This window comes from Callithrix jacchus, chromosome 17, assembly GCF_049354715.1.
Source record: "Callithrix jacchus isolate 240 chromosome 17, calJac240_pri, whole genome shotgun sequence".
NCBI lineage: Eukaryota > Metazoa > Chordata > Mammalia > Primates > Cebidae > Callithrix > Callithrix jacchus.
The window spans coordinates 21510925-21526297 of record NC_133518.1 but is presented as its reverse complement, the minus strand read 5'-3'; positions in this window follow the sequence as shown (position 1 = coordinate 21526297).

The window sequence follows — 15373 nt, the reverse complement described above, 5'->3', positions numbered from 1 at the left end:
AAAATTTTCAATTGACCCTCAAAAATGCCATGTCATTAGTTTATATGCCATCTTATGTTTATATTCTATAGTTACAAAAATTGTTAAAATAAGCCAAAGAAGCTGTTTAGTAAATTTTTCTATAGTCTGTTGCCTCCACTGCAATAAAATGTCTTCCCAGTAGACTGATTATTTTTTATTTTCAGTATCCAGTTTAATAATTCTTCAGTAGCAATGTTAGTTTCTGAGAAAGGGTCTCCATTTATTTCATAGGCACAGAACCCAGGCACTGTTATTATGTCATTCTCAGTATACTTTCTCCTGGATGTCCAAATAGATTTCCTTAAGTTCAATCATTCTTCAGTCTCAAGAAGCATTTAAAAAAAAAAAAGAAGCTATTTTTATTATCTTGGTTTTGAAATGCAACACTTTGGCAGATTCTTTTTAAAATTCTGTACTCCCTTCTCATTTAGAAATGTTAAGTCTCTAAGGATGTTCTTAATGATGAAAGTATAAAGTACTTTTCTCTTTGGGCTTAAAAAATTCTTATGTGTGTTTTCTAATGTTGTTATTCTGGAGATATGAATGTCACCTGCAGAGCAGTTCTTTTATGGCTCTGTCTCACTCACTTTGTAAGAAAATCATCTCCTTGAAATTTCTCCTTAATAGTTCTGTCAATCTAGAGGAATTGATCTCCAATAATGTCTTCTAAAATGAGACTTCTATTTTAATATTCTATTGCTCCTGCTGAAGGTGTAGAGAACTTTCTAATTGCTACTGATACTAAAAGTAGAAGACATCGTGTCAAGGTCCCTTGAAGGCACCAATGAGTTGATGCTGCTGCTTCAGTAATTTGTGAGAAATCTGTAGATACCAGGGTTTTAAGGAAGTAAGTTTCATAGTACAAGCAGGATGCCCAATGTCGAGGGAGTCAAAAATGTCACTGTAACCATAGCCAGTATTCACTGTTTCTACAGCAAATTCATTGAGCGCTGTCATGTTGAACGTACTGCCATCTTGATTCCACAGTTCGCACTTGTACTAATGCCACTCACACTTTGCACTGTGGTTGTGGTACGCACATTTTATAAAAAGAGTTCTTGGGTTTCCCATTTGTTTTTCAGACTCTTACTACAACATCCCCTTCTCTACTTAGGCATAACTATACATGAGTAGAGCTAAGTAACATTGTAAAGGTCAAATATGTATAGCTCTTAGAATAAGTTCAGCCTTTCACTGCTTATGCAATTTTTTGGAAACAAAGTTATGACGTTTCCTGAAAGAGCCATTGTAACATATGGAAATTAAGCCCAATCTTCCATGGAGATGTTCTGCTTGCTACAATAAATGAAGTTTCTACTCAAACTGAAAAATTTACTCTACCCAGTACACACCCCAAATCGTACTATCCTTCTAACCAGCATGTTGACTCAGAGACTAATTAGGCCTCGTGTTTCATGGAAATATGATAAAAAGCAATCCTTGAAATATAATTTGCTATCATAAACTCCAAACCAATCATTATAAAATTTCTTTTATACAGAGCTGGCTTCATAAAATTTGTCCCTAATACCTGAAAACAACCTAAGAGAAAGTGGGCCACTAATATTATTAAACAATCAAAATATCAAACAAATACCTTTTTTTGATAGATTGATGACCTGTATACTCACTTCAGGTTATTTCTTAGTTAGGTGGCTTGAACTGCAGACTTGCTACTTAAGATGCAATGTATGGACCAGCAATGACGTCATCAGGGAACTAGTTGGAAGTACAGAATCTGAGATCTTGCCCAAACTTATTGAGACAGAATCTTCATTTTTAACAAGATCCCCAAAGGGTTTTTATGCACGTTAATGTTTAAGAAACATAAATATCATTATTCACTGTCTGTTATTTCTTATTCCATCTATAAATTTTCCTTCTTCAATCAATAAATTTTCAGCTCTGTTTCCAAATGACTTTATTCATAAACATTTTTATCTTCCACTCTTCGCTGCACTTTCAGTTTTTTGTGTACAACCTAAGTTGATGAAATCTTTATTAAGTAATGTTAATTATGCATACCATTATTTTAATTTAAATCTCTAGGACCTCATGATGAATTTATGTTTAACATAGCATCACCTGGGTAATTTCCTTCCTCATTTCACTATTTATACTTCCCAATTTCCTTCTGTTTCTTAAGCAATTTTTAAAATGCTTTTTGTTGAATCTAATTTACCTTAAGTCTTTGGTACAAGAATGTAATCACAACATAATCAATGTAACCTATATCCCATACGTTAGAATCTGTCCACATTGTACTCTGAAACATCTTGGTTTCTAAAGTGTTACTTTAGCTCACTGGGTCTACAACATTCTCAAGGTTCTTAATAATAAATGCACATCAGAATCACCAAAGGAAAGAGATTCTGGTGGCTCAAATCTGCCTTCAAAACCCAGATATTTCAATTACATAGAAATGAGTGGTTTTCTAGATACAAGGATTTTGAAAAATAAAGAAGAAATTAGCAAGAGAAAAAGCAAAAGAGAAGAATCCTGCTAACCCTACCATGAAAATCAGTTGAGGAAAACTACACTAAAATAGGAACTAAGAAAGGGCCATTTCTTCCTCTCTTGCATGTGTCCCTCTTTATCATAAGCAATGTATTCAGCTTTGCCCCAAACCCAGAACAGCCCTCTCCCTAGATTGGAGTTAAATAGTAACTGTTTCTATTATACTAACGACTTCTATTTCTATCCCTTGCAACGGACTGTCAGTTTGGCCTCTCAGTACTGAATTTTTTTTTAACAGAAAAACAGCTTCTCTAACAACAACAACAACAACAACAAAACCCTCCTATCCATCACTGACTATCTTATTCACTAGAATTATCTACTGCTTGAATTTTCACTGATTACCTATTTTTCCTCTGCTTTGATGATCACCTTGGCTTTTACAGTTAGCTTTCATTTTAGCTAATTAACTTGCATGCATCCTTCCTCATTTTGTAACATAATTCTTATTTAAATGATGTATTTTTAGTTTTTAAAACCAACCTCTGGTCTTTCTCTTGAAAAAGAACAATTAACATGCACCCCTCAAAACAAGATCTCCCCAACTTCTATTTTCGCCTTTCATTAATTTGTGGTTACATCACTTTCTAGTTATTCAACCACAGCTTTGAAAGAGATAAGAAGTGGCATTTCTACAAATAGCAGGTGAGATGTAGCATTTCAGTACTGACTCCAAGAAATAAGATATAATGATTTATCATGTGTATCACCTTTAAATATAATTTTATTTTTCTAATAGAGGAAAAAAATACTCCCAAATAGTTCAATCAATGGTACTTAATAGACTAATTTGTCAAACTCCAAGTGATTTCAATTCGTTTTCCCTTTGAATTTGCCATCAGCTCTTGATTATTAGTTGAATGACCTGGAAAAGCTCATTATTTCTTTGTGCTACAATTTATCATCCATTATACTGGAAAACAAATATTTTATTATTCCATATAAAATATAGGAAACTTTTGAGTGTCAATCATAGTTCCCATAATTTTACATTATAGAAAACCATAAAACTTTTAAAAACCTCCAGGAACTCATAAAGGATTTCTCTTTTTTCCAAGTAAACAAAAGCAAACTCCATAGCTCCCTGTACCATCCTATAATAAAATAAAAGCATTTGGACACCAAGAGAGGATAAATCTTATAAAATTCGAATATATTTAACTTTAAAAAAACCTCTGATTTACATACTGTTTTTCTCATTTTACTGTGGACTTCTGAGTATTTTACCACCAACAAAGCAATATGCATACAGCACAATATGAGCCATAGAGCAGGTGTTCAAAGTTGATTAGTTCTCTTCCCTTTTTAATGGTACAATCAGCTAGAAAATTTCAGGAGAAAAATTATTTTACTTTGTAAAAGATTAAAATTTTCCTACACTCTTTAGACAAGTAAGTTATAAACACTTATTGTTATTCTTATTACATTTCCGATATCACATAATGAGACTCCAGAGTGAGCCCTTTATTAATATTCATAGTCTCCTCAGATAATTTTTGTTTAAGAAAATGCAATTTATTTTTGAATGTCTATCATATGCATTACAAGGAAAAACAATAAGGGTGGAAATCATGACACCCATGGGATTTCAAGAGGGCTTGGAAATTGGGTAATTATAGTTGAATGAAAATAACTACAAAAACTATATAATGAAATTTTACTACAATTTTAAGATGGTTTTGAATACAATGCATAGAATTGTGCTAATCTGTTTAAACAGAAACACTTCAAATACTCCAAGAAAAGACTTTATTTCATTATTAATTCCTATTAATATTAGCCTTTCAATTAGAAAATTATTTTTGCAGCTAGTGTTTTTATTTATAAGAGGATACCAACTGTTCAATGTTGTAATTCAAAAAAACATTCTCATTATCAACTAATAAACATTGCACATTTCCTAATGCAGTGTGTTCCTTTGGGTGATATTATAATATCACTTTGATATATTTATGTCCCTGATTGTCAATTAGCTGAGTAGAAACTCTTGTTGTTATTTGCAGCATTTTTTTTTTCTATGACTGGAGATTTTCTGATGTGTCATCTATCAAAGTATTGACAAGAAAAAGTAGGAGTTTTCTGAACTATTGAAGCTATGTCCCAAAATTGCTATTAAATAATATGATACATATATAAGTCCAGTTCTTTTTGAGTAATTTTGTTAAGCCAATAAAACATTAAGACTTCACATACTGAAGCAAAACAAAATTTAGAATATACATTTCTTTTGCTATAGCAGTAAAGCATCAAAGATGACTTGTAGAATTTTTACCTAAGAAACCGAAAAGGAAGTGATACCTTTTACTGAAGGAGGAAAGATCAAAATTTCTGTATTGGACATATTAAGTTTGAAAATTAGAAATGCCTTTTAAATATGCTTATAAATATCAGGGATAGAAAAAGATTTGCACACTATCATCAGGTATAGCCTAGTTAAGGCTATTCAATTTGATAAGATCACCTAGGCAAGAAGCAAAAATGAAGCCCCCAGGAGCACTGTAATATTTATAGATGAATCAAAAGAAAAGGAAAATTAAAGAAACCTGAGGAGAAGCCAGTGAATTTACAGGGAAACAAAAGCAGAAATACCACAGAAATAATGGGGGAGACAGCAGGGGGATTTCGGGTATGACAGAGTGACTGTAAAATACTGCTAAGAGGTAAAGAAAGTTGTGAGGAAGAAATTAGCATCAAATTAGGTTTGATTCAGATTGCTGGTCACCATAACACTTCAGTGAAACTGAGGAACATGAATTAAAGAAAGCTGAAAGAAATAGCTCTACATGAAGTAGACAATTTGAAACTTTTGAGAAACCAAAAATACAGAGTTTGTTTATCTGACGTCTCAAACTAGTCACACTAGAATATAGTTCCAGTTGATGATTTTGTTCCATTTGTTAATGTAGGAGGTGTCCCAGTTTGTCTAAAGTTGGAATTCAGACATAGCTGAATATGTCTGGTAAATATTGTTCTGTCTGGATTTTGAATAAGATGATTTTGCAGAATTTACTGAACTTTCATTTGGTTTTCGTAACAGTGAAGTAATAAACTGACCGGTGGGTATATATAAAATAAAAAACTGCCCACATTTAAAAAAAATTTACCCAAATAATCAGATATAATAGCCCAACATCTTCTTTAACTAAAGTGTTGTACACTGGAATAGAATTTTCCCATGGACGGTTATTTTTTAATTCAAACTTTTTGTATTTTCTATGTCCTACCAATTGTGATTGAAAGTATATCTATTGCATTATTCAGATTACTCAAATCAATTTATAAAAGCTGAACTCAGCATGTGTTTGTTGCAAACCTACTTCTTATTCATATTCTCTACTTTTATCTCTCCACCTACCCAAATGAACCAGTACACCAAACGTAGGTCTTCCCTAATTCAATCACTGTCATGTCTCTATTATTTTCTACAATTTTCTCAAATCTAGTCACCTGCCTTGTCATCCATCTCTGCATCTTATTTCAGTAGGCTCCCTTTATGTTTTCTATTGAGCTCCCTATATTGGCTCCCTTTTCTCATTCTTGTTCTGTTCTAATTTATTATCCATCTTGCAACCAAAGAGTTTCAAAATAAAAATCTTTCTAAGATACATCCTTATAAACACCCCAAGAGCTCTTCATTGCTCATTGGATAATGGTTTTTATTATAGATCCATATACATAAGAATATTTAGAAATAATAAAAATAAGAATATAACAGATTGTACTCAAAAATAATCATTTTAGTTAAATTCTTAGGCTTAAAATATGTTATAACTAAATCAGAGACCAAATGAATTATCATCAATTTTGCTATTCCTTTCCTTAACGTTATGGTTTAATTATATGCAGTGAAATTCTTTCAGTTCTTTGAATTCCTTACATTTTTCACTTTACTTTTCATAGAAACTTTTCTATCAAACTAAAAAGACTATCTCCACCTTTCAAGTGTATAAATCCTACTTAACACTCAAGTTTCAGCCTAGGTATCACTGTTTCAGGATAGTATGCCTGACTGCATACTGTAGCAGGTCTAAGCGAATTCTTTCTGACAAAATAATTTTTGTCAACACAATAAATATTCTCCATTAGAACATTTAAATCCTTATATTAAAACTGTCCATTTACCTCTCTTAATCCTCCACTGGCTTCTCAGCTCAATCTCTTTCTTCACTCTATTTTCAGGACTGAGCATACTGCTAGCATGCAGCAAACATTCAAATGTATTCGTTAGATAAATGAATGTTTTCAGAATATTTAATTTTATGACTATTGCATTTTTATATAATCTCTTAAATACTATTCCTGTTTAGTTATCATGTAGGTATTTTTCTTTTAGTACTCCTTGAGCTTGATTTAAATCTCTTGAATGAGAATTTTCTCTATTAGAAAGGACTTTTCAAAAAGTTTTTCTACAGATTTTATTTCAGTATTAAATTTTTACAGGTCCTTTTTTAGGGAACTTTCTGAAAGTCAGCCCTCGACTTCTCAATCAACATCCAGTAATTATTAGATGCTTATTTTGCAATCTGAAAGTGGAAAGCAAGATACTATATAAAGTAAACCACATTTTTTTGCTCTTAGCTGTCAATCAGCTAATGCTTATTCTTCTAATAGGACTCATCTTCTCAAAGACCATATAAAATGGAAACTCAACCAGTGCATGGTGATAAGGGTAAGAAAGACTTTAAAAGTGGCATGTGTTTCTAATGAAGACTACAACATTTGAAGTATGCTGGAACTAAATTATGATGATTCTTTCTCGGAAGCATTGCTTGAAGTGCTTTCTAAGATGTTTACTGGGAAATGCAGTGTTAACTAGAGCCAGTATTCTTTTTCCTCTATGTTTTGGAGTAGTCCAGTTAATGAATAATCTAAATTTATGTGCTTAATTATGCCCTAAAGATGGCATAATATTTAAGGAAACAATCCTCACAGAATAAAATTACATGCTGTACTTAAACACAAATACTTCTACAGCCACCAATTAGCTGTGTAACTTTGGAAGTATTAGGCTCTCTAAGTCACGATATATATTTAGATGGAGTTTTGCTCCTGTTGCCCAGGCTGCAGTGCAATGGTGCAATCTCAGCTCACTGCAACCTCTGCTTCCTGAGTTCAAGCAATTGTCCTGTTTCAGACTCCCTAATAGCTGGGATTGCAGCCGTGAGCCACCGCGCACGGCCGCTATCACTCTTCATAGGAGGATATCCCTAAGGAGCCTCCAGAAAGTCTTGCCTGATTATCTGACTTAGACCTACCAAAGCAAAATGCACATTTTCTGTTGCAGCTTTGATTACCCTCTTTTATTATTTGGACTTTCTTCTTTTTATCACATCTATACTTTAAGCACATTTTCTTCACTGCTTCTCTGTCTATCACCTACCAGATAATTAGCATGTATTGACCACTGATTGCATTTGTTGAGTCAATAAGAAAATAAATGTCTAGTGAAAATTTTAATTTGAGTGCTGTGACTTTCATTTTATTGAATTCACATGTCAGTTATTTAAAAATACTAATTTGTTTAACTGAAGCAGTACAGTCTGTTATCTGATTTTCATGTTAATATTTGTCATTTATCTATCTTTGGGCTTCATTTGATGATTTTCGGTAACATTTTCTTATCTCTTGTATGACTATATTTAAAAGCTTTTTTTTCTTATTATTTTGCAAATCTATCTCATTAGATTGCACCTGCTAAAAAATATATTTTAAGTAAAATGTTGCAGTTTCTATTATTTCAAATAATTAGCATGAATAAAATTTGTATTTCAACAAGATTATATAATAAAATTATTTCCTTTGTAGCTCTCCTAATGGACATTATAGAATAGAACTGAAAAAGTGGGTTCATAACACTCAAAATATCTCAAAAAAATTATTTCTTTATTCTCAACTCACCTTTACATAACAGGAAGAAGGAGTATTCCCTTCAACATGAGAGATACATGAAAAAAAAAAAACACAGAAATAGTTTCTACTTTACCTAATGCTTTAGTTCTCAATACTTTACAATATAGAATTGATAGATAATGTTGAGAGTCTGTGCATAACTTCCTACATCACTCTTTCCTAATTGGGATTGATTAGTTGGCTTTTTTCTTCCAGATTCAATTTAGAGAAGATGGTGCTGGTATTATAATAGACTGATTTTCATGGGCTATGTCTGAAAATCTCATGTCTTTATGCATGTGAATCCTAGAATATTAAATAACTTTCCCCTATTAAAAAAAAGCCCTGAAATCTTGCTAAGCAATCTTACTGCTGTCTAGCAATAAGAATTTGTTTGAGAAGCAGATGCTGAACTTATTGCTAGCCTCAAGCTCTGCTATAATTTTCACTTTCACACCAGTTCTTTAATTTCATATCTCTGTAAAATGACAAATTACTACATGACACTAAAACTCACTTGTGACTAGTTAAATTTATGAATGCAAAGTCTGCAAATGCTGAAATAAAAGTACCAAATATCAAAGCATTTTACACAAAGTTTACTTTACATTTTATTCTTGTTTCTCCCCTCCCATCTCCAGTCAGGTAGTAACAGTTCATCAATAGCTCATCTTATAAAAAGCATCCAGCTATTTTTAAAGAATGACTCATCCTCACACTCCTAAATAAAATATTTGTGTTTATAAAGGCCAATAATTCTAGATTGGATGATTTATGCACAAGGCAACATATGGAATTTGGAAATCCTGAGCAGAAGTGAAATCATCAAACTGAAAGTGACTTTCAAAGTAAATTCTTATCGTCTGCTCCCAAGTAACAGAAAATGAAAATTTATTATGCCCATTAAAACTTGTCATTTACACTTTAAAATAGTTTTCTGTCATTTATGACTTTAAAACATGAATGGGCTTCAGAATATCTAGAACCATGCAAAATCACGTGCAAAACTGCATATGTATAAATCTATGAGCATATTTGTAAGGATGGAGGCAACATATTCATAGAATTCACTATATTATAAAAGGCATCAGTAATAGAATATAGATTGAGAACTACGTGCAAGCCCACAGAGGAAAGACAACAATTTGAATATGCAACAGGAGCAAACTTCCAAGAGTTTCAATCGAACACCAGAGAATGTGTGAGCAGCGGGACCAATGACAACATCTCATAATCTGGTATTAACTGAGGGTATATAAAATGCTACATTTAGAATACAATGTTGATTACAGTTTCCGCTAGCTGTACTGTGTTATTATTTTAAGTGTTCTCTTTAATGTGGGTAAATAAATGTTTTTAGATTTGCTCCAGTGAGGTAAATGGCTGGAAGCTTTATAACTAACCTTGAAAATATAGGCAGCTCTTACCATGCTGACACAAGCACACAGTTCTTGCAGACTGATAAACAGCCATGCTTAATTAAGGCAAAACCTATTTTATCTAGACTTGACCAAAACAACCTTCATGTTCTATTGTTAAACATCTTTCATAACTACACATTTATGTACATTGGTTAAAATGTAGTATTTCTGCTGGATGTGGTGGCACACGTCTTTAATCCCAGCACTTTAGGAGGAGACGGAGGTGGGAAATTCGTTTGATCCCAGGAGTTCAAGAACAGCCTGGGCAACATGATGAAACTCTGTCATTACAAAAAAAAAAAAAAAAAAAATAGCAAAGCATGTTGGTGCGTGCTTGTAGTCCCAGCTACAGCTACTTGGAAGGATGGGGTGGGAGGACCACATGATCCCAGGAATCTAAGGATGCAATGAGTCATATTCATGCCATTGTACTGTACATCCTCAGTGACAGAGTAAGGCTCTGTCTCAAAACAAAAACAGGCCAGGCGCAGTGGTTCACGCCTGTAATCCCAGCACTTTGGGATGCCAAGGCAGATGAATCACCTGAGGTTATGAGTTTGATACCAGCCTGACCAACATTGAGAAATCCTGTCTCTACTAAAGATACAAAATTAACTGGGTGTGGTAGTGCATGTCTGTAATCACAGCTACTTGGGAGACTGAGGCAGGAGAATCCCTTGAACCTGGGAGGCAGAGGTTGTGGTGATCTGGCCACTGAACTCCAGCCTGGGTGACAAGAGCAAAACTCTCTCAAAAAAAAAAAAAAAAAAAAAAAAGAACAAAAGAAAGAAAAGAAACATTTCTTTATACTGACCAAAAAATTGCACTTTACTTATTCTTAACTATCCATCATATCAGTCTGAGTTTTAAGGCTAAAAAATAACAATCAAGACTTCTTATTGTCCTAGTATTTAGTTGATAAAGACTGCCATAGCCCCCTATGGAAATTTTTGGTATTAAGAAATCCCCATATAAAGCTAATAACAAAACATATCTGCAATTAGCAAAGTGTGTTATTATAAGGACTTTATAGGCTAATCGCAAAAAAAAAAAATTCCATTTTACAGGTGAGAAAATTAAGAAACAGTGAGATAAGAAAAATTTGCCAAAGTGATATAATGTGATAGGTTCAGGAAAAGGTCTGTGGTTCCCTATTTCTTTCTCAGAATTTTTCCCCATTAATCCAGACAATAGTTTTAAATTTAGTCGCTATAGTGTGAATAGAAAATATGTTTTCTGAGAGTGAGTTTAGCTGTTAGTTCTATAATTGCCTTCGTATGTTTGTGCATCTGTAGATGTTTTATCTGGAAAATTATTAATTGTTAATCAGAAATTCTAAAAATTTACTGTTTACATCTTCTTTATGATAAATACAATATGTCTATAGAAAAAGTTTGAACTTTAAAGATTATAGGCATATATTTAATTTCTGATTTAAATGCTTATTTATAAAAATACAAGCCACTAGAGTATGTACTTTGCAAGATGGAAACAAAGTAAGAAGAGAAACAGCAATAAGCTAATTTTTTTTTTTTTTTTTTTTTTTTGAGAGTGAGTTTCGCTCTTGTTAGTTAGGCTGGAGTGCAATGGCGCGATCTCGGCTCACCGCTACCTCCGCCTCCAGGGTTCAGGCAATTCTCCTGCCTCAGCCTCCTGAGTAGCTGGGATTACAGGCACGCGCCACCATGCCCAGCTAATTTTTTTAATATTTTTAGTAGAGACGGGGTTTCACCATGTTGACCAGGATGGTCTCGATCTAACTTTTTTTTTTTTTAAAGGAAACAGATAAAGTAAGTACAAAGACATGGCTAATAAAAAGAGGAGCAAAATTAGGATCACAAGTCATATAAAAATACTGCGGGCTTTCAAGATGTAGAGTCTCAGTTCCAGGTGAAATGTTAAGTGTTTAATAAAAAAATTGGCATTTGAAAGGATAAAGAATCAACTTGCAGCAGATGTGGGGGCAGAAAATCTCTAGATACAGGTGTACCTCATTATTGATCTTTGCTTTACTGCAGGTCACAGATACTGCATTTTTATAAACTCAGGGTTTGTGACAAGTTGAGGACATCTATCAGTGCCATTATTCCAACAGCATGTCCTCACTTCCTGCCTTTGTATCACATTCTGGTAATTTTCATACTTCAAACTTTTTCATGATTATTTTAAAATATGTTTGGTATGTTTGTCCACTACAAATCACATGCTGGAAAGTGATCCCCAATGTTGGAGGTGGAGCTTAGAGAGAGGTGTTTGGGTCATGGGGGTTGATCCTTCATGAATGGCTTGGTGCCCTCCTGCTGGTGAAGAGTGAGTTCTCACTCTGAGTTTATATGATATCTGGTTGTTAAAATGAGTTGGGATCTCCCTTCTTTCTTTCTTACTCCCTCCCTCCCCAAGTGATTTTCTTACTTCCCCTTCAACTTCTGCCATGACTGAAAGCTTCCTCAGGCTCTCAACAGGAGCAAATGTCAACGCTATGCTTCCTGCATACCTTGTAGAAATATGAGACAAAAGAAATCTATTTTCTTTTAAATTACCCAGCCTCAAGTATTCCTTTATAACAATGTAAATGGACTAGTCCATTATTTTTGTTACAGTGATCTCATCTCCAATTGGGCTTTGATGTTACTATTGTAATTTATTAAGGAACCACAAACCACACTCACATAAGATAGTGAACTTAATTGATAAATGTTGTGTGTGCTCTGACAGCTCCACTGATTCTCTCATCTCTCCTGGTGTCCTCAGGCTTCCCCATTCCCAGATACGCAACAATATTAAAATTAGGCCAATTAATAACCCTACATAGCCTCTACATTTTGAAGTGAAAGAAAGACTCTGCATGTCTCTCCCATTAAGTTAAAAGCTAGAAACAATTAAGTTTGGAAGGCATGCCAGAAGTAGAGACAGGCCAAAAATAGACCTCTTATGCCAAACAGCCATGTTGTAATACAAAAGAAAAGTTCTTGAAAGAAAATTAGAAGTGCTAATCTAGTGAACACCCAAATGAGAAGAAAGCAAAACAGCCTTATTGCTGAGATGGGGAGAGTTTTAGTGTTCTGGATGGAAGATCAACTAGCCACATTTATGTAAGGAAAATATTAATCCAGAGCAAAGTCCTAATTCTATTTAATTCTATGTACGCTGAAAGAGGTGAAAAAAGCTACAGAAGAAAAATAAGAAACTAGCAGAGGTTGGTTCATGAGATTGAAGTAAATAAGCTTTCTACAAAACATATAACAACATAGCATAGCATAGCACAGCATAGCACAGCACAGCACAGCACCGCACCGCACCGCATTGCATCGCATCTCATCGCATAGCATTGCATCCCATCACATCACACATCACGTCTAAAGTAAAGCAACAAGTGCTGATGTAGAAACTGCAGAAAGTTATCCAGGATATCTTGATGATTGATGATGGCAGCTATACTAAACAATAGATTTCAATGTTGATGGAATAGCCTTCTGTTGAAAGAAGATGCTATCTAGGACTTTCATAGCTAGAGAGGATACCTCAATGCCTGTCTTCTAAATTTCAAAGGATAAGCTGACTCTATTTTTAGAGGCTAATGTAGCTGGTGAAGCCAATGTTCATTTGCCATTCCAAAATACCAGGATTCTTAAGAACTATGCTAAATCTACTCAGTTCGTACTCTGTAAATGAAACAACAAAGCTGGGATGACAGTGCGTCTGTTTACAGTGTGGTTTACTGAGTATTTTAAGCCCACAGTTGAGACGTACTAAGAAAAACAACAACAACAAAATCCTCTTAAAATACTGCTGTTTTCTAACAATGCATCTGGTTACCCCATAGCTCTGATGGAGATTTACAAGAAGATAAATGTTACCTTCATGCCTGTTAATACAAAATTCATCCTGCAGCCCCTGGGTAAAAGAGTAATTTTGACTTATAAGACTTATTATTTAAGAAATATATTTTATAAGGCAATAACTGTTATTATAGATAGTGATTCTTCTGATGGATCACAGCAAAGTAAATTGAAAACTTACAGAAAAAATTTATCATTCTAAGTGCCATTAAATACACTCATAATGAATTCATGAGAGGAGGTCAAAGAAGCAACATTTACAGGAGTTTGAAAGACATTTATTCCAGTCGTCCTGCATAACATTGTGAGGTCCAAGATTTCAGTGGAGGAAGTCACTGCGATGTGGTACACACAGCAGGAGAAGTCGAATTAGAACGGGAGCCTACGGATGTGATTCAAATGCTGAAATTTTATGATCAAAGTTAAACAGATGAGACGTTGCTTCTTATTGTTGAACAAAGAAAATGGTTTCTTGAGATGAAATTTGCTCCTGGTTATGATTCTATGAACATTGTTGAAACGCCAAACAAAAATATTACGCAAATGACAATAAAGAATATTGCAGAAATGTAGCTGATGATGCAGTAGCAGGGCTTGTGAGGATCGACTCAAATTTTGAAATAAGTTCTACCATGCATAAAATGCGATTAAACTGTATTGCATACTATGGAGAAATCTTTCATCAGAGGAAGAGTCAATTAATATGGCAAACTTTACTGTTATTTTATGAAATTGCACAGCCGCAAAAACCTGTAGCAACCACCATCCTAATCAGTCGGCAGCCATCCACACAGAAGCAGATTTCCAACAGCAAAAAGATTATGACTTGTTGAAGTCTCAGTGAATTCTTATAATAGCATGTTTTTTAACAATAAGTATGTTTTAAAGTATGCACATTTTTTAGACATAATGCTATTGCACATTTAATAGACTATGATATAATGTAAACATAACTTTTATATGCACCAGGAACCAAAAAATTTAAGTGACTAGATTTGTTGAAATATTTGCTTTATTGTCTTGGTGGAAATGAACCCACAATATATCCAAGGTTTGCTTGTATTACATTTCTAAAATAGATTTTTATGCAGATTATACTGATGAGATATATTGAATCAATTTATTTAATATATGCCAAATGATGATAGTTACTTCAAAGGGTTGCCATGATATGTGTGATAAGCAGTCTATAAAATTTGTGATAATTGATTGCTGTAAAGGCAGTCATTAAAATTCATTTTCTTTTATTTATTTATAAGTGAAATTGCTCTCTTAGTGGAAATAACACTTTATGTTAATGATACTATAACCTATCTTCCTCCAAAATGAAAGTTTTTAAAACATATTCTTCAATTAGGCACATTTATGATGACAGAAACATTAGAAAAACATTTAATTGATTTTATGCACCATAAAATGTGTAGGGGATGGATATAACTTAGGAGCTTATTCTTGATGGAGAAGCACGTGAATACAATAAGATCAAAAGGTTTAGAATGATAAAATGAAAACTACCCTAACATAGCAGAGAATGAGAAGATTGCCTAATGATTTCCTTCTCTAGCTACATAACATATATATTCAGGTGCTCTTTTTGGCAGAAAGTTAGACCCATTATGTCACAAATTTCCCTTCCTCATACAAAAAGAACAAGGTGAAGCTCCTATTCAATCAGGAAAAAAAAAC